At 34.9% G+C, this 22,260-nt stretch overlaps 1 pseudogene; it reads left to right on the forward strand.

The window, feature by feature from the left end:
• Window positions 1-4,927: 4,927 nt before the first annotated feature.
• LOC116138657 lies at window positions 4,928-5,792 on the forward strand (annotated as a pseudogene).
• Window positions 5,793-22,260: the final 16,468 nt, after the last annotated feature.

Consider the following 22,260-nt stretch of genomic DNA (forward strand, 5'->3'; position numbering starts at 1 on the left):
TAGTTGAATTTTGTTAAAGTTATCTTAAACAAGTGAGAAAGAAATTCTTTAAACTGTTATTAGGGGTAAAATGGTCATTCAACTCATAATTAGATGAAAGAGTGGGGAATGAAAAGAAGTAGAATAACATGGAGAAGATAATAGGAATGAGGGCATTATTGTAATTGACTAAGGGACATAGATAGAATTTTTAGAAAGTGCAAGGGTATATATATAGATATAGTAATAAGAGTTCAAGAGTTGAAACCCTAGCCACTCAACCCATTGTTCACGCCACCTTCACCCCAAATTCTCTCAACTTTCTTTACTAAATTTCCAAGGAAATTCATAGGATTTTGGCTAGATTTTGATAGATTTTCAATCCTAGGCATCCAAAGGTAAGATTCTTGCACCAAGATGTGAGATTAAATTTTAAAGTTTTGAATTCTTATGGTTTTATATGCTTAGGGTTTAAGAGGAAGGGGAATTCTACCAAAGAGAGATTATAGTGTTGGAATTGCTCAAATTCAAGGAAAGTAAATCCAACTTTAGCTTTGATTGAATAAATACTTATGTAGAGAAATTTCTTATATGTTGTATGTGTGTTTGGATGATGAGAATTATGGATTGAAATTGAGATTGTTTGATAGTGAATCTCATGGCCATGAGAAGTGATGTATTAGTATGTATTGAGTTGATGAAATTTTGGGTGAAATATGAAAGAATGGATGTTGAATGGGGAAGGATGAAATTCGGCTAGGGTGGTTGTTGGCCTTTGGGAGTTTTTGCTCCAATTTTGGTGGCTTGAGCAATATGTGTAAGTATAACCAATTTAGGGTTTGTATGTGCATGTAAGGTGCTTGATGAAATGTCAAAGAAAGTGCATATATATGAGTATGTTAGATTATTACTTTGCTATGGAAATGTTGTTGGTAGAGAATACTAGTTCCATAATGATATCTTTATATGCCATAATGCATTTTTACATTTGAGCATTTGCATTTAGAAAGAAAAGCAAAGAATGAGCATATTTACATGCACATATACATGTATGAGAACATTAAAGAATAAAGAGAAAGAAAGAAAAGAAATAAATTGTAGAATCATCCTCTAAAGAATATAATTAAAGAATATTTCAAAACTGAAATTTTACTAAAAGAAATATAAAAAGATAAGAGAAGGTTGTTGCTATAGGGAGCCCGTGAGTGACAGAGAAGAAGAATAGCCCCGAATAGCCCCGCATGCACACCGCCTTTAGTGAGCGGCCAAAGAATAAGAAAGAAGAATTTGTACAGTCCGTAATAAGTGCATGTGGATGAAGACTGTACCCAAGAAAGAATTTGAGAATACACTCACACGGCCAGGGTTCCAAATCCATGCCTCAACCGAGTCCGATCGGCAAAGAAAAGAAAAGAAAGAAAAGAATAGAAAAGAAAAGAAAGAAAAGAATAGAAAAGAAAAGAAAAGAAAAGAAAGACATAATAGAAAAGCAAGAAAAACATAAAAGAAAGAATAGAAACAGAAAAGAAAGAAGAGAAACGGAAAAAGAAAGAAAAACTGAATAAGAAAACAGAAAAACAGAAAAGGAAATGCATTGCATAGAAAAAGTTTATGCATTTGTGCATATGCATCATGTCATCTCTACTACCTCGAGTTAGTTTTCCTATATGTGCTTACATATCGGTAAGTGAGAAACTAGAATCTTAGAAAGAGTAGAGAAGAATTGAGAAGTTTGGGTGTAAGGAAAGAAAATCCAGGATCTGAGTAACGGAGAAAGAATAGAAGTATTGTGGGTTTACTTACTGAGCAATTAGTGCTCACTCCGTTGATTTCACTGTTTTTGCAGGTAGTATATGAGATGCGGTCGGATGGGACGTCAAGTAGCGGAGGAGAAAGGCAACACTGTCGGACTGTATTTTTGAGTTTATTTTGGTGACTTATTACTTGATGTAGAGATTTGTATATAAAGAAAAATTAGTTATGGGCCCTCTATTTCATATATATATATAATGTTTAGTGAATTTTACTTATATTTTTCCAAAGAACTACTAGCTAGACAGAATATTACATCAATCGTATTAGGTCTATTACCCCACACCTCCCTTAAGGTTTCATTTTCAGTTCCTTTCACTCGAAAGGTAGGGGTGATCAATTTCAGGTACCCTACATTTTTTTAAGGAACGAAAATTGGCATATCAATCGTATTAGGTCTATTATCCCACGCCTCCCTTAAGGTTTCATTTGTAGTTCCTCACACCTTAAAGGTAGGGGTAATTAGTTTCAAGTACCCTTTATTTTGTGAAGGAATCTAAACTGACCGATTCTAGTTCCTAGAAATCTGAAACCAAAACCTGAAACATAGGTTCTAGTTCCAGTTTTGGGTACTCGGGTTAATTTTAATTACCCCCTATTTTTAAAAAAATAACAAATACACCCCAACAATTTACAAAAATTACAATTCAATCCCCTTCCTACCCAGATACCCGAACCTCGGTTCCGATTCTAGTTCCCAGTTCCAACATTACAAGAACCGGACCCGAACCCTAATGAGGCCGATTTTGGTTCTACCCTTTACCCATGATCACCCCTACCGAAAGGTATGAAAAATTGGCCTTAATTGATAATTCTTCAAATATGAAAGGAGGTTAGGGCTAATTTTTCATACATTTGGGGTGTGAATACTAAAACTAAAACCACAGGGTAGGTGTGGGATAATATCCTATTCATAAGGAATTGAAAATAATTGTTATAAGAAAATGTTTTATACTAATAATTACATTTCTTTGATAAAGATAAATAAAATAAGGAAAAAAATATAATATAATAAGTTAAACCTAATAAGAAAAGTAATTAAAATTAATTTCCTCGATCTACTAGGAAAGTTATCCTACATCAATCAAACCCCTTCACTTGAATATATCGCATCCTCGGAGTTGAGATTTTTTATGGATAATACTCCTCGGAGCTAAAAACGTTGCCTTGTAAATACGTCAATGTCTTTGCCTGAATAGTTATTTCTTGCTCTATTTCAATTTCAACATATTAAACCTCTAGAACAAAATTAATTCTTTTAACAATTTGCTCTGTGTTAATTCCTAATTGCATCTTATTTTTAAAGTATTTAACTTCAATATGTTGATTGTGTTCAATTTATGTTTCTTGTTCTTCGACCGTGGTTTCCACTTTATCATGATCTTGTATAAATATTTCAACCACTTGTTCTATAATGCTCAAATCCGCTTTAGAAATCGCTTTAAGCATTGTTTAAACTATAAACTTCTTGATTAAGTTCCAATTTAAAGCTCATAGGTGTGAGATTATTTAGGGACTCTTGATTTGAGATTGGTTTAGAAATATAAATTGTGACTCTTTTTTTATGAATGCCTTTTTGTAGGGTATTATGAAAGATAAAGATGGTTGATAAATGATATTCTAGTGGTAACAATTTTTCTATTAACAATTTGTTTAGTTTAGCCCATGTTCTTATGGGCTATTTTCCCGTTGACTTCTATTATACTTCACATCTTTCCACCGATCATAAGCACATGCTTAACTGGTTTTTCTTTTAGAATATTCACAAAGTAATCTTCCACTTCTAACCAATTAACAAAGTTTCACATGCAAATTTTTATTGAAATAAAGAAGATCGATATTTATCTTATAATCGTTAGAACTTCGCTTAGAATCTTGTTATAAAAGTTATTCATTGAAGCTCTTTTATTGACATCAATAATTTATCTCTTTGACGTTGGACAATAAGTTTGGTTCTCGTATACTCCTTACGCTTTCAATCTAAATTCTTACTCTCACTAGTATCTAGTATATCCAACCTATGAAGTATTAGTTGTAATAGATCCTGAATGGTGTCTTTAACAACTTAATGATGCATAAATGCAAAAATAATAAAAAGGAAAACTACGGCATAATAAAATAACATGTTTAGTAATAAATATATGATAAAAAATTAAATGGCTATCAAACTAGTAAACATATTTATTTATACTAGTTACAAAGACTAAAAAGCATAAGAAAAACTGATTCTAATAAGAAAATGTTTCTACTAATAATTACATTGGTTGACATAAGAAATATAAAAATACTAAAAAAAATTAAATAAGAATTCAAATTAAAATAGGATTTTTTAAACTTTTAAAACTTGTAATCTTTTCCAGTCTTAAGCCCAAAATTGAATTGGGCTAATATTGGTTTGGATGCTTAACCAAAAAAAATATTGGCTTGGGCCTCCAGAAGCTGCAATCGTAAACGCTATAACCTTCAGTCTTGCGATCGTAGACACTAGACAGGAATGCACAGTCCAGACACAACAAGAACTTGAACGCATTCCGCTCAATTCAAAACTTATATATTATAAATCAAATTTAACAAGTATGAAATATAGAAATATTCGCTAAGAATGTTTATTCTTAAGATATGATCTTAAAGAAAAAGTAAACAGAGTAATACAACTAAAATCATTGTATAAATTATTCAAATGAGGTGCCAAGTATCTTCTGATTTTCACTGGATTATTGTTTTGCTTGTATTTATTTCCAAAACTAAGTTACACCTAGTCTAAAAGTTAATGGGAGAGTTAACAAGGCAATCTCCAGTTAACATGAAAGGCTCTAGCTGTTTCAAATCCCAATCTTTCAATCCTTACAGAAGAGTGATAATATCATCAAATCACAGCACGTGGACTCTTCTTATTGGCTGCGAAAAAAAGCAATCCAGAATCCAAAAGCTGAAGGAAGATGAACAAAAACTAGCAAGCCAATTGGAGTAGATATTCGTATTAAAATAATGAACTTAATGTTCTCCAATCAGAAAACATATATAGATATCAAAAGATAAGGACCCTTAACTTTCTCTAATACTAAAAAAGTATAAATACCCGACCAAACTAATTGCCACTCTCATCAAAACACCTCATATACTCCCAACTTTTCACATGGCTGCTTCAACAATGGCTCTCTCATCTCCTTCTCTAGCCGGCCAAGCCCTGAAGCTCTCTCCGGTGACCTCGGAGAAGGTCGTGTAACCATGAGAAAAATTGTGGCCAAACCTAAGTCAGTCTCAACAGGCAGCCCATGGTATGGACCAGACCTTGTCAAATACTGGGGCCCATTCTCAGGTGAGGCCCCATCTTACCTGACCAGTGGGTTCCCAGGAGATTATGGATGGGACACGGCCGGTCTCTCGGCTGACCCAGAAACCTTTTTCCAAGAACAGGGAGCTTGAAGTCATCCATGCCAGATGAGCCATGCTTGGACCCCTTGGTTGTGTTTTCCCTGAGCTTTTGGCTCGCAATGGAGTAAAGTTTGGTGAAGCAGTTTGGTTCAAGGCAGGTGCTCAGATTTTCAGTGAGGGAGGGTTAGATTATTTAGGTAACCCAAGTTTAATCCATGCACAAAGTATTCTCGCCATCTGGGCAACACAGGTTGTTCTGATGGCTGCTGTGGAGGGTTACAGAGTTGCTGGAGGGCCACTTGGTGAGGTGACAGACCCAGTCTATCCTGGTGGGAGTTTTGATCCTCTTGGGCTAGCTGATGTTCCTGAGGCTTTCGCTGAACTTAAGGTGAAGGAAATCAAAAATGGAAGATTGGCCATGTTCTCAATGTTTGGATTCTTTATTCAAGCTATTGTGACTGGTAAGGGACCATTGGAGAACTTGGCTGACCACCTGGCCGATCCTGTTAACAACAATGCTTGGGCATATGCCACAAATTTTGTCCCTGGCAACTGATTTCAGGAAATTAAAATCTGGGGTCTAACAAGATTGCCGTTATTGATGTAGAGTGGATGTGGATTTTTTTGGGAAACAATCAATTCAGGAAATTTATTTTTCTAAGCACATAGCCAAAAAAAAAAAAAAAAGAAATTGAAAGTAGTTTTCACAATTCAAGAAAAACAGTTGGTTAATAATAAGTTCCCTTAACCCAAATTAATTATTTCCTCCCTGAAACACAGCCACAAAACTCTTAAAGTTTGTGAAATTTTTAAGCTAGTATACGCCATACAAACAAAATTAAAACCAGCTCAAACTGATAACGATTAGGCCTCCAATACAGTAACCGACGTCCATTGAATTGGCATGTAACCATATTCTTCCCACAATCAAATGTATCTTACATTATTAAAAGAATATTATCTCATTCTCATGAACACACTATCTATTCTATCCTAGATGGAGTTTAGACCTTGTTATAATTTAATCATAATTTTCAGATTAAGAGGAAACAAATGATCTACTCCATTCCCAACCCCGTAAGCCTTGCAAAAATCGAGCCTGGGTCTAAGAAGATGGCTAGGCTCGACTCAGACCCAAATATTATGATTGGACCTAGGATCCATATCAATATCTAATTAATATATATATATATATATAGTGAGGGATCCATAAATTTTTTTTGGGTGGGCCAAAATAAAAACTAATTACATATTAATATTTTTGTCCTTTAATATTTTTATTAGGGTGGGCCAAAATCCAAAAATTATATATATTAATATTTAAAAAAAAAATTGAGGGTGGGCAGGATCCGCCCCTGTATATATATATAGAATGTCAACATTTAACTGTCATCAAAATTAAATAATTAATTCTCTTTGATGACCCAATTAAACGGCCACAAAACCTGCTAGAAAACAAGAAGCTAACGTGGGATGGGATCAAACGTTTACAATAAACCAAAGCTGTTTACGTTTAGATTGGGAAATTCTTCACCCTCTCATAAGGCCAATAGCTGATACTAATTGAATATTTGGGTACGTATAAAAAACATACTGATACGAACCTTTCCCAACTCAGCCAACAATAATAGGAACATCAAGCAATAAAACAATATAAATCCAGAAAAGCAAGATAACTAACACTTATATTGATATTCCAGAACAAAATACACAGCAAATAGAAACTAGCAAAGCTACCCAACACAAGAAAAACAAACAAAAAACTCAAACAAGAGAATCTAAATAATGTTGGACTTCGAGGGCCAGCTCCTCCCTAGATGCTAGACTTCTAGGGCTAGCTCTTTCCAATTTTCCCTTCTATTTTCTTCCTCCTAACATCTACTCTCTTCTCCCTTTTTATTCTCTAACACTCTCTCTCTCCATAACAGAATCCCTCACTTACCCATTCCTCTATTGCCATTTGCCTGCCAGCTTCTTTTCAGTCCATTATTTACTGCCTTGTTCTCCTACCATATACCAGCACTATTGAGGTCTCATCATCACCCTCTCCTTGAAAAACCACCTTGTCCTCAAGGTGGGAATTTTTTTTCCTGACACCACACTGCTCCTCCATTCGTTCACCTCTCTCTTCTTCTTTACTCGACTATTCCTTATCTATTGTCATTCACCAATTTCTAGTTGCCCATAGCCATCAAACCTACTTCCAATTGCTTTACCATTTTTACCTGGCCCAAACTTTGACTCCTCCAAAGCCCAATTTCTCTCCTAAATCTGTTGGGCCATTTAAATGAGTTGGATTAGTGAACTTGGTTGGACCAATTTAACTTCAAACCGAATTTCCATCTTCAACCTATTAAAAAATGCAGCGTATAAGATCTCCTCATTCTCTTCAACTAACAGCATAGCCACAACTTCAAATTTTCGACGATAATCTTCCATCGTCCCAATTTGTCTAATTGCCATTAAAGCTTTATGGGGTCCCCCTTCTTGCGAACCACTGAACCGATGAAGAAGTGCAGTCTTAAAGGCAGCGTACGACGCCACCGGAGCACTTACTTCCACCCACTAAAACCAATTCACAACTAAGGGTGAGCGGTTTCGAGTACTTTGCATTTTTCGGGAGAATTGGAATCAGAACTGTATAGTGTAGGTTCCCAAAAAAAAAGAAAAAAAGAACCGAAACTGGAACTTGAAATGTAGGTTCCGGTTCCTTACCCAGGTACCTTGTAAAAAATTAATGACCCCCCTATTAGTTTAAAAAATGACAAAAATTCATTAAAAGTTTACAAAACATCATTAACAAATTAAGAAAACCTACATTAGTAGTTTTCAACTTTTGATTACTCATACATTTGTGTTCAATGTGACTCATAAATCCTCTAATCTCTAGGCAACACTTGAATTCAATCAATTCATCACAATTCACATAAAATTTTTCAATCAAAACCAAAACACAGATAATTAGTGAAATAAGAAAAAGACGAATGAGAGAACAACTAGAGCAAACAAAAAAGCAGCAGATTTAACACTATCTCAAAATGATTAACTCCAAACCGGGTACCCGCTTCAGGTTCTTTTCCCAGGTTCCGGTTTCGATTCCTCCACATGTAAGAACCAGAACTAAAACCTACTTGCACAGTGTTGGTTCCGGTTCTACCTACTATCCGTGCTCACCCTATTCACCATAGACAATCACTCAGCCTCCGCAACTCGATACACATTGAAGTATCTCTCAACCATGAAGAGCCAACCATAAGGATCTTCTCCCGAAAAAAGTGGAATCTCCAACTTTCAGCCACCATACTCCGGTCGTCCTCGCACTTGATTCTTTGGATTATCTTTTGTTTCCCCATTATTTTGATCGTCACCTAATGGTATTTTAGTTGACCCATTTCTCTCAACTCTCCTAGTTTCCTCCTCATCTTTACGCCTCATCCAGGCTAACATTTCCCTTAAGCACTCTATAATTGTTCCCAAATCTTCTTTCACTGTACTCATATCTCCCTTTATTGTACTCATCTCTTTTTCTATGCTATCCATTCTATTCTCTATTTTTGTTTTTACCATAGCCCAACCTTGGCTTTGATACCATTTGATATGAATCTCTCACAACTCAGCTGACAATAATAGGAACAACAAGTAATAAAACAATATAAATCCAGAAAAGCAAGATAACCAACACTTCTATTGATATTCCAAAACAAAATACATAGCAAATAGAAACTAGCAAAGCTACCCAACACAAGAAAAACAAACAAAGAACTCAAACAAGAGAATCTAAGATAATGTTGGACTTTGAGGGCCAAATCGGCCCTAAATGCTAGACTTCGAGGGCTAGCTCCTCCTAATTTTCCCTTCTATTTTCTTCCTCCTAAGATCTGCTCTCTTCTCCCTTTTTATTCTTTAACACTCTCTCTCTCTCGATGACAAAATCCCTCACTGATGTCCAATAATGTGCCAATAATGTGCCCGTCAGGTAACTTTAGATTAAATAATTTCTTACAAATTTTTTTTTTCTCCATCTTTGATAACGTATGTAGAGCTGCTGGAAGGTATGTTCTATGCCCATGATCTTTTGGATGCAACTCATGACGAATTCCCATATCTTCTAAGTCTTTTCGAGCATTGATTCCATCTTTTGTTTTTCCACTGATGTCCAATAATGTGCCAATGATACTCTCATAAATGTTCTTTTCAATGTGCATAACATCCAAATTATGGCATAATGGAAACTCGTGAAAATAAAATGTGCAAAAAGTTATAAGCAATACAAAAATCATATAAAAATTATGGATAACAACATAAATAAAATTCTGTAATACCAATAAGATGTACCTTCTAATATGGCAACTTGAAAAGGATAGAATTTTTTTTCCATAATGGAGTAGCTTCGCAATCTCTCTTCCTTTTCTTCTTAGAACTCTTTCCCCAATCATTCTCAAAATCCTTAAGAGCGGACAAAATTTTTGCACCTTTCATGATCATAGGGCTTCTTCCCTTTTCTTCCTTTCCATCAAACCAAGCCTTTTTCTTCTCTAAATGGATGAGTAGGTGATAAAATCTCCTATGACCCATATAACATAATTTCCCACTAAACTTTAATCAATGAGCATTTGTCTTGTAACCGCATAACGGACATGCTACTTTTCCCTTTATTATACATCCAGAAAGATTTACATAGGTTGGAAGATCATTTATGGTCCACATCAAAATAGCCCTTAAATTAAAACAAGAATTAGTGTATGAATCATAAACATTTACACTATTATTCCACAATTTTTGTAGATCTTCTATCACAGGCTGTAAATACACATCAATATCCTTACCCGGTTGTTTAGGCCTTGGAATTAATAAAGTCAACATGATATTTTCTTTCTTCATAGATAACCAAGGCGGCAAATTATATGTAACAAGCATTATAGGCCAACTACTATAAGTTGTGGTCATGTTTGAAAAGGGATTAAAGCCATTAGCAGCCAAGCCAAGTCTAAGATTTCTAGGATCTTTTGCAAAAGTAGGCCATTTATAATTAACCAAGTCCCATGTTACAAAATCCATTGGGTGACACAGCTTGTCATCTTCACTTTTGCGTTTGAAATGCCATTGTAATTCTTCCGCCATTTTAGGTGACTTGAACATCCTTCTAAACCTTGGTATTTTAGGAAAGTATCGCAAAACTTTAGCCAGGACACCCTTCCTAATTTTCTTCGTTCTTTTATCTATCTTTCATCTCAGAAAGCTACACTTTAGACAACTTTGCAAGTTTTTTATTTCTTTCCTAAACAAGCAACAATCATTCGCACAAGCATGAATCTTGTCATATCCCAAATCAAACTCCTTAATAAATTTTCTCACAGAGTAGATTGATTTGAGAAACACATTATGCTCTGGTAACATGTCTCCAAGTAGCTCTAAAAGACCATCAAAACTGTTGTCAGTCCAACCATTAGTAACTTTGTGTTTATATAAAGCTACAATGGCAGACATTTTTGTATACTTGGTACAACCGAGATATAAAGGAGTTACAACATCTTCTAATGATTGCGTGAAATCATTGTCTCTTCTCTCTTCTGATGTTGATGCATAATGATTGGCTCCCATATATGCACTAGTAATTAAGATAAAAGCATCTGAACTCTTTACTTGAGTAACATTTTCTGTAATATCTTTTATTTCACCATGACAGAACCAAATTGTATATGTAGGATCCATTTCTCGTATAATCAGATGCTCATAAACAATGTCTATACCATGATGAGTCAAGTTGTGACAATCTTTACAAGTGCTTAAAATCTTTGCTTCATAGCCTGTATTCTTTTTAGCCAACCTGACAAAGTCTCATGTACCTTGCATGTATGCATCCGTAACTCTATTAAAAGAGAAAAAAACAAAAAAACAAAAAAAACCTAAAACATCTAAAACCTTGTTAAGGAAAATCATTATTACTTCATACACATATGAAAGTGTGTCTTTTAATCTTTTTCTTACCTGTTTAGATTCACCCAATCCTTATTCATCATCATTATAACACTGGTGAAATGTTTTTCCTGATATGACAAATGCATCAAATTCAAACTTAAATCCCTTTTGTTAGGCACAAATTATGTATGTTGCCCATAATGTTTATGAAGTTTGTGGTGAATTCTAAAACTAAAAATACTATGTGCTAACTAATTTTACAAGAATATCCTTTAGTTTTCATAGTACTTAATCTACACAATTAATAAAAGCCAAACAATATATGAATAATTATAAGTAAACATATCAAGAACATTATGAAAACAACGAAACATGAGTTGAACATAACCAACATAATATGCAAATTCCATTGAACAACACAATAATGCTTACTCTCCAAATACTTAATGGTTGTAGCTTATTAACTCCAATCCTTCTTGTTGCAATAATCTTTAATTCCCTCTTGATATGGGACAAATTTCGATCTACACAAACGGAAACACTATATTGACAAATACAATAAATTCATCTTCAAATATGCAAATGCAAACTGTTTGAGACTTTGCTTTTTGCAAACTGCAGTTTGCAAAATTGTAGACTATAGTCTGCAATTTTTTGAGACATATAATTATTTCCTTGACTAGTGAATGCATAAAACCTTACATGATCAGAAACCAATGAACCCAATAAAGAATTTATAGAACATAAAGCACACATCAAAATAAGAAGCTAGGATAGGCAGACAGGATCAAAAATGCAGATTGCATTGCAGTTTGCAAAAATGAAGACTGCAGTTTGCAAACTCAATCTGCAATTTTGCAAACCGAAGTCTGCACTTTTGCAAGCTACATTTTGCAAAAATGCAGACTACAGTTGGAACCATCATATCTCTGCTCCTTAATCTTCAATAGAATATCAACCATGTTCCACTTTTAATGTCTGCAAATTTAAATAACTAAAGCGTTTGAAAGTTCTGGGTTTTATATCAAACTAATATGAAGAACTAGATATAAAATGTTCATTGTTCTCCAAGGAAGCAGGAAAACAACAAAATCTACAAAACTAATTACACGACATATTAAAAACCATCAAACACAAGTTCAATACTTATTTTCGTTCGTCCAAAAAGACAATGCAAGGAATTGTTATCATCAAATAGGAAATGAGAACTTGAAGTTGAGAACAATCAGATAACACAGGGCACTCCCCAAATGACTACAAGCCACAAAATCTGCATTTTTGCAGATTGCAGTTTGCAAAACTACCAATCGCAGTTTACAAGACATAACTTCACTTTGCACAGTACACTGTTTTTCTTTTCTTTTCTTTTCTTTTCTTTGTGCCTTTGTAAGTTTTTGACTTCAAAGGTGACTATGAAACTCAAAAATTTAAGAGAGAAGCTTCCACAAAAAGAAGTGATATGCAAATAAAATCTCTTCACTTCATATGCCATAGCCATTGAATTAATAATGTCTCTAGTTAATAAACCCACACAGTAGTAGTATTTATAAACTCATAATTGCTATCTGAGGCAAAAGATATACCCTCCCTTAAGTTTCGTTACTATGATGCTTCAGGTGAGTGAAGTCTACAAATTGTAAATGCAGATTAATTGGGTGTCTTAAATTCTCAACTCTATAGAATTCTATATTCAATTACAAAGCTAGCCTTGATAACTAAAATATACAAATAGATTATTACTTTAAAGAATGGGTATATTCTTGGAAGAACTTCAAAAATATAAGGATTCTAAATCAAAATGAAAAAAATTTATACTTGCCAAGCCAAAAGACAATACACCACAACACAATTTTTTTATCTTTTGTTGTGTCTCAAGTTTGTAATAAGGACCATTCGTACCGAGACCAATATTTTTCATTCTTTCCTCTATAACTCTAATTTACACAACTTTTAGAATCTCTCCAATTAGGTTTAACCGTATTGAAGTTGGGTTGGGTTTAGAAGTTCCATTTGACAAGACAAACCCCATGCCGACCAAATGCCTCAATCCAAACTGTCTTTTAAAAATTTAATTAATTGCGTGTCTTATGGAGATTTTCTCTTTAATTAAGTGTAATAAAATGAAGAAGAAGAAGAAGAAGAAGAAGAACATAGATTTTGGTGTAAAATCTATGGGTTTAGGGTTAAGGAAAGAAAAGGCAAACTCTAAAAGTCAAAGTAAAAATTGAAATGGTTACTTGGTGGAAGAAGTGTTGACACCATCGTCGTTTGTGAATGAGTTGTGAGGAAATGTTGGGTTGGAATGGCATGAATGAGTTGTGAGGGAATTTTGGATTGGAATGGCGTGAATGAGTTGTGAGGGAATTTTGGGTTGGAATGGCGGTATTAAGTGTATTTTCTCGGTTAAAATTTGGCTATATGTAAAATATTTGTTTAGTCCTACGAATGAAAGTGACAAAGTGTACCCCAAATAATAAAATTTGACCCCTAAACAATAAAAATGAGACAAAATCAACCTCATTTCACATTGGTAGGAATAATATTTTGTTTCTCGCAAATAATTGGGTTTATGGTAACACTTATAAAATGTTCTGTATTTTGATTATATGGTAACATTATAAAAAAGTTACTATATTATTAAGTCTATTGTAACACTTTAAAAATGCTACTGTAGATATTTTTTTCATAACATTTAAAAAATGAGTTACCATTGATATAAATATGTTACAAAAAGTTAAAGTGTTACTATAAAAATTGTAATTGACGCTATTTGCAGTGTACAAATCGCGCAGTAGTAAAACTCGAGAACGAGTGTCGAATCTCAGAGAACTAATATTCTTGGAGGATCTCCTACTGTAATTGTCCTTGTATAGTGATCTGAGATAAAGACTTTTCTACTAAGGGCATCTGCTACTGCATTGCTTTCCCTGGATGGTATCTGATTCACAGTCATAGTCTGTCACCAATTCTAACCATCTCAAGAATGATGTCAAAGTCTGGCATATTGAAGACAATCAAATCTACCTCATATTTAGGCCTCTAATAGTCACTAACTCCCCATTAAGACTTCAGTGATCACTACACCCCTCACCATCAGGCAATTCATCCTAATGGCTTGTTCTACTCTAATAGGCATTACCCCTAATCTCTTAATCATGCCATAGGAAATGAATGAATGAGTAGCACCAGAACAATCAAGGCATACGGGAGTATCATGGAATAATACTGACATGACTACTGAAGGGTTGGCATTCGCCTGCATCTGGCCACATTATATACCCTGGCTGTCATGCCTCCAACTGCAGGAATTGAAATTGGTCTAAAGGAGGATTGGCCCAAATGGAGATCAAACCCCCTTTGTGGAGGAGATCAAGATGAAACAGGGTAAAGATGATACCTGCAGTGTCTGCCACAGATAATAAAGGGTAAGAGACAACTTTAAAATAGTCAATAAGGCACTAATGTTTAGAGATAGAATATTGTACCTCAAGATGATGAACTAAGGAATAAAATCCTAGTGAGGCACACAATACACTTTATACACCCACCCGGGGAGTGTAAAGATGTATCAATATGTGAAGAAAATTATTGGTGGTCAGGTATGAAAAACGACATTGCCGATTATGCTGCCAGATGTTTAACATGTCAACAAGTAAATGCAGAGCATCAGAGACCACAGGATTACTCCAACCCTTAGAGATTCCTAAATGGAAATGGGAGATATCTCAATGGACTTCATGTGGGACTTCCTAAAGTTCAGCAAGGATATAATGCAATCTGGGTGGTGTTGACGAGTGACCAAGACAGCTCATTTTCTACCTATGACAGATAAGATAGATGCATTCGATTGGGGCAATATATGTCAGAGAGATTGTGAGATTACATGGAGTACCCAAGACGATTGTATCAGACAGAGATACCAGGTTCATATCAGCTTTCTGGATTGGAATGCAGAAAGCATTGGGTACAAAGTTAGCCTTCAGTACTGCTTATCATCCTCAAACTGATGGCCAAATGAAAGGACTAACCAGGTGATTGAAGACATGCTGAGAGCTTGTTGTATGGATCATAAGCAAAATGGAGTGATGTACTTCCACTAATAAATTTGCCTATACAACAGCTATCAATCCACTATCTAGATGACCCCATATGAAGCATTATATGGAGAAGGTGCAGATCCCCTTTGTATTAGGATATATTGGAGAAAAAACCCTTGATTCAGCTTTGGACCAAGATACCCAAAAATGATTGAAGATGTAAGCTTTTAGAGAAAGATGAGCAAGCTCAAGATCGACAAAAGCTATGCCGACCTAAAGAAAGAAGTGGAATTCCAGTGGGCCACAAGTTTTTTGTAAAGTTGCGCCTTATAAACATATTAGAGATTTGAAAGAAAGGTAAGCTCGCTCTACGTACATTGGACCCTTTGAAGTATTGGAAAGGGTAGCAAAGTAGCTTATGACTTGCGCTACCAATGAGCATGGAAAGAGTCCTAATGTTTTCCATGTCTCTTTGTTGCGTAGTATGTTAGTGATCCTCACATGTGCTTCAGATGGAGGAAGTGGAATTACAGGATAATTTGGCTTATGAGGAACGCCCAGTTCAAATCCTTGACAAAAGGTAAAGAGCTCAGAAACAAACAATTCCACTAGTTAAAGTACTTTGGAGGAATCACAAGATAGAAGAAGCTACTTGGGAATAGAGCAAGATATGAGAAGTCGATACCCAGGCTGTTTCTATTTTCGAAAACGAAATTATTGAAGGGAGGAGGAAATGTAATACCCAAGATGTCAAAGGTATGTTCCTAACTCAAATAGTCCTTTAAATGTTAATTTTTTGTTAAAAAGCATAAAATCTAACTAAGGGCAAATAGTCGATTCATTTGGAACGGTATGAATCAATTATCCATAGAAAGGCATTATGGGTGAATGGTCATTTTGCCTATGGTAAGCATTGAAAAGTCAAGGATGAGTAGGCTTCATTGCATTTAATGTCATTAATTAAGTAATAATTATGTCTAGTGTGAAATGACCAAAATGCCTTTATATGAAGAATTAAGGACTTATGAGTTATACAATTAAATAATTGGGCCAATAGCATAATTTTAGAAAATAAATGAATATTTTGCTATAATGAGATGAAATTCGTTCAAGCTAAGGGAGAAAGCATTTCTCAACATTTCTTCCATTTTCCTCAAATCTTCCATGAACAAGCTTTCTTTCTCTAGGTTTTCAAGGACTTTTGCATAATTTTTCAAGGAGAACAAGATAGGAGCCTTAGATCTTCAATTTGAAGGGTTTAAGGTAAGGATTAAAACTTTAGTTTTGATGTGATTTGAAGATTGAGGTAGATGTTAGGTATAATGTATATATGTAGGATTAAGATGTAAAAGAAGGCAAAGGCAAAAGATTTGAGAAGTCTTAAAAAGGTAAGGAAGAACCTCCCATGACTTTAGGGTTTATGCTAGGGTTTGTAGATTTTATGAAACCTTAAATTAAGGCTTTAAGGCATAGAATTAGTTGATGCAAGTGTAGTTGAACTCATTTATTCTACTTATTGTTTTGAATTCATTATACATGAAGTTATGGCTATTATGTTTTATAAGTTGTTATGTTTGATTGAATATGAAGTGTGGATGCTGATTGTGGCAAAACTTGTAGTATGGGAGGCCACATGGTGTTGAATGGTTGCTATTAGAAGTGTTGAGGTGTTGTTTGCATTAGCTTACAATGTTATAGCAATAATGGATGATTATAGGAATGAGATTTTACACTTCCTTTAAGATGTTAAAGACATTAAGGGGAGGTTTATCTGATCCATAGTTAACCTATTGGTTAATGTTATAGGAATTGATGTGGGCATAGTTAATATCAAATTCGGATTTAGTGAGCTTAGAGGTTTTGTTAACCCTGCTTCTGTATTTCGACCATAACTTGAGTTATAAAATCAAATGAGATGATTCTTAAAGCATTAGAAAGCTAAGCATAGACCTATAACGTTTATGTTATGTTAAGAGCCAATTCGTTGAGAAATAGATGGAAAATGGCCTGCATATAAACTGGTTATTAAAGTTTAAGATTTAACATGATCAATTCTTATGATTATTAATTGTTATTATTTATTATTGTAAGTATGCCATTTACTAATGCTTACCATTAGTTGATGGTCTTTGAAAGATAACTGGTCATGATTTCAATACATGATTAATGTGAAATGGCATGAAGATGCATATAATACATGTTTTAAGATGATGTATGTGAGCAAGAGGTAATGTAAATGGATTGATAATCCATAGATGAACTAAAAGTATTAAGCTCACCAAAATATGTATTTACATGCCATAAGATGTGAGAGTGCTATGACATGATAGAGAGGCATATAGACATGATGGAAACGCGAAGCATATCCTCGATACTGATTAAGGAAAGATGAATATGCTCTAGATCTACATAACACGTAAGCATGCCTCCCGATGATATGAGCTCTAGATGAAATTTGAGGCTAGATGATTGAAGTGCTTAAGATGCTAAGAAAGGTCCGATCGGCTAGACGTAATTTGTCATATGCATTAGTTTGCATTACATGAGTTATGAGTTTATTACATCATGAGATGATTTATACTCATGTTAGATGATTTTAGATGTTTCATGATATGTGATGTGTGTGTACTATGTTTACATACTTATTTGTATGTGTACACATTGATGTTTATATAGCCATGGGATAAAATGATGAAAAGCATATGAATTAGTAATAAAGGGGAAGTATCCCTAGATGTAAAAGATAGTGATGTGTTAACAAATATGTTTAAATAAAGATCAAATAGTACATTTAGAATGAAACGGATCATTCCTTACTGAGCGATTAGCGCTCACCCTTATTGTTGATTGCTTTGCAGGTAGATTAGAAGCGAGGGATGCTAGAGACAGCGGGACTACACGTGAGGGAGATGATTTATTGTCATCTCGATGTTTTTTATCTTGATGTAAATAATGTAAATGATAAATATTTGTTAAATACCTTTGAAGCTTCCACCCTATAAATATATGTTTGATTGTGTAATTTCTTAAAGTTGTAAATTATAGTTTGGATCCTGCGTGACATTTATATGCATGTTTTGGATTTATTTTATTATCCTTACACAGATTTTTTTCTAATAAACTCATTCTCCAGACATGTACTTTTAAGCAACAACTCAAAATATCTCTAAAATGGATTTAGAAGCTAAAAGATCATTAAGTTCTATAGAATTTACCAAAGCCTCATAGATTGCGGTAACCTATCTCTAGCGTTCGCTCAATCTATGGTTTTATTACCTTAGATTAATCAAGTTTCATCTTTTAATCTCAACCCAACCCATAAAATCATTCAACTTCGGGCCCTCAAGAATTGAAAGCATTACACACAATAATAAAACTTAGAATTAATGCTCAATTAAAATTAACAACAATAAAGTCAATGCATATTCATAAATTGAGCTACATCTTTAGCCCTAGAAAAGGAATTTAGTTCATAATTACATAAATAAAAACAACCATTGAATTAACAAACATGAGTTCAAGAAATAAAATAGAAAAACTTCTCTAATTGGCGAACAAAAGCTACAAGAATTCTGATCTCTAAAATAGTAGCCGCTCTTTCTCCTTCTCTAACCTCTTTAAAAACTAATTAAAGACCCTTATTTATAGTGCTAGGGTTTGGAGGTTAATAATGAAAGAATTAAATACCTTAAAACATTCAGATTCGGACTAGGAAAATAAAATAACCCAAACAGACCCGCAATCCATCGCTACGGCGACAAAAATGGTCGCTGTAGTGATCGTTCTTTCTATCCCACGAGTCTGGAATATTCAGAATTTAATAAAGTCATCAACATAAACTTTGTAGTTCTCTGAATAATATTTCCAACGCCATAAGAATCATCAAATTCCAATTTCTACAGATCAAGTTATGATTAAAACATTGAAGCATGCTCATCTTGAAGAATTTCCAAGTTAAGTCTCATCTTCAACGCGTCACAACTTTCTCGTTTCAACTCCGATTCTTTCACTGTTTGTTCCTACTTGTCATAATTCCATCGGCATTATTCTTCTTCATTCAAATATTGTTTTTAACCTGAAAATACTCAAAATACACATGTGATCCCATAAAAGGTATTTATAAAGTAATTAACTAAAATTTCACAATAAAAACACATTTTTTCCACAAATAATCCAATTGAATCACTAACAAAATAAATATTTTCAAGCTCTTATCATTATCGTAACATTTTAATATCAAGTGTTACCATAGATAGTCTATAGTAACACTTTAAGGAAAAGTGCAACTGTCCAGTGTTACCGTAGGCCATTTTTGTTGTAGTGATACCATTTGATGCAAACCTCTCCTAACTCAGCCACCAACAACAAGAACATCAAGCAATAGAACAATATAAATCTAGAAAAAGAAGATAACCAACACTTATATTGATATTCCAGAACAAAATACACAACAAATAGAAACTAGCAAAGCTACCCAACAAAAGAAAAACAAACAGAGAACTCAAATAAGAGAATCTAAATAGTGCTGGACTTCGAGGGCTAGTTCCTCCCTAAATGCTACACTTCTAGGGCTAGCTCCTCCCAATTTTCCCTAACATCTGCTCTCTTCTCCCTTTTTATTATCCATCACTCTCTCTCTCCATAACAGAATCCCTCACTTACCCATTTCTCTATTGCCATTTGTCCCTGCCTAAACCCAAGGAAACATCCGGCCAGCCTCTTTTCAGTCCATTATCTTACTGCCTTGTTCTCTTACCATATACCTACACTATTGAGGTCTCATCATTACCCTCTCCTTAAAGAACCACCTTGTCCTCAAGGTGGGAATTTTTTTTTTCCCGACACCACACCACATTGCTCCTCCACTCCTTCATTGCTCTCTTCTTCTTTACCTAACTCTTCCTCATCTTCTTTCATTCGCTAAAGAGAGGTTGTTTGCAATTGAGGGAGGTTGGAATCGATCGTTCAAAGCGTTGTTGAGCTTGTATTTTGGTGACCAATGACTGTTGCTACATCAGACTATGCTTCTTCCCAAGATCGACGCATCAACAAAGAGTTGATGGAGTATCATTGTTGTTTGGTGGTCAAAGTAGTCTTGGAATTGTCAAAGTTACGATTTGAAAAAGTCCTAGCCCTAATCCCAATTTCATTTAACCCGTTTAGCCAACTCGATCCAGTTCCCATTGACCCATGTTCACGTCCAAGCCCAATTTCTAATTACCTATATGCACCAAACCCACTTCCAATTAAGCTTGCTTTGCCATTTTTACTCAGCCCAAACTTTAACTCCTTTTAAGTCCAATTTCTTTCCTCAATCTTTTCAGTCATTTCAATAAGTTGAATCAATGAAGTTGGTTGGGCCAATTTAACTTCAACCTGAATTTCCATCTTCAACCCATTAAAAAATGCAGCATATAAGATCTCCTCATTCTCTTCAACTAATAGCGTAGCCACAACTTCAAATTTCCAACGATAATCTTTCACCGTCCCAGTTTGTCTAATTTCTATTAAAGCCTTGTGGGGTCCCCCTTCTTGTGAACTACTGAATTGATGAAGAAGGGCACACTTAAAGGCAGCCCATGACGTCATTGGACTCTTACTTCCACCCACTGAAACCAGTTCACATCTAACGCTGTCCATGCACACCGCCATCATGGACAATCATTCAGCCTTCGGAACTCAATACACACTGAAGTGTCTCTCAACCTTGAAGAGCCAACCATACGGATCCTCTCCCAAAAATAGTGGAACCTCTGGCTTCCGACCACCATACTACGGCTGTCCTCGCACTTGATGGATTATCCTTCGTTTCCCCATTATTTTGATCATCACCCAAAGGTATTTCAATCAACCCATTTCTCTCTACTCTCTACTCTCCTGGTTTCCTCCTCATTTTTACGCCTCATCCAGGCTAGCATTTCCCTTAAGCATTGTTTGATCATTCCCAAATCTTTTTTCACCGTACTCATATCTCCCTTCATCGTACTATTCTATTTTTCTACGCTATCCATTCTATTCTCCATTTTCGTTTTTACCATAAGCCAACCTTGGCTCTGATACCATCTGATACGAACCTCTCCTAACTTAGCCAATGACAACAGGAGTAGCAAGGAATAAAACAATATAAATCCAGAAAAGTAAGATAAGCAACACTTCTATTGATATTCTAAAACAAAATACACAACAAATAGAAACTAGCAAAGCTACCCAACACAAGAAAAACAAACAGAGAACTCAAACAAGAGAATCTAAGATAGTGTTGGACTTCGAGGGCTAGCTTCTCCCTAAATGCTAGACTTCAAGGGCTAGCTCTTCCCAGTTTTCCCTTCTATTTTCTTCCTCCTAACATCTGCTTCTTCTCCCTTTTTATTCTCCAGCTCTCTCTCTCTCTCTCTCTCTCTCTCTCTCTCTCTCTCTCTCTCTCTCTCCCCATAATAGAATCCCTCACTTACCCATTACTCTATTATTATCTGTCCCTCCCTAAACCTAAGGAAACTTCCTGCCAGCTTCCTTTTAATCCACTACCTTACTGCCTTGTTCTCCTACCATACACTAGCACTATTGAGGTCTCATCACATGCTTAATATATCATAGTCCTTTTGGTTCTGGTTTTGATACTTAAAGGATTGTAACCCTAACTCATGTAAATGACCTTTCAACTCTCAAATGAGAATTCAGCATAGACCTAGGGATCCTCTTTTTTTTTTTTTCTCTCTCTCTCTCTTAGAAGTTCTAACCCAATTCTGAGCTGTTGACAGCTCTTATCCTGGTTTTATTCTATGTCTGCTGCGTAGCAAGAGGTGACTTGGAAGTTGAAATGGAATCTAATCTCTCCAACTTAGCCTCTGTAATGGCCTACATCACCTGCCCCTAAGCAACCAATTTCTATTTCACATTACCAATTACTCTTTCTTATTTTTTAAATTTTCTCTTCATTTCTAAGAGTATTTACCTCACTTACGTATTTGGAAATAGAATGTGATTCATTAAAAGCATGAGTGTTCAGAGATGATTATGTTTGCTGGATTATAATAATAATTGATTGTGCTGGCTAGCTAGCTAGATAATGGGTTGGTTGCGGCATATAATAAACAAAGTTAATAACTTGTATAAGTCCCTCGTGCAAGCATTCCATAAA

Source organism: Pistacia vera, unplaced genomic scaffold (assembly GCF_008641045.1).
Source record: "Pistacia vera cultivar Batoury unplaced genomic scaffold, PisVer_v2 Contig11, whole genome shotgun sequence".
Classification (NCBI taxonomy): domain Eukaryota; kingdom Viridiplantae; phylum Streptophyta; class Magnoliopsida; order Sapindales; family Anacardiaceae; genus Pistacia; species Pistacia vera.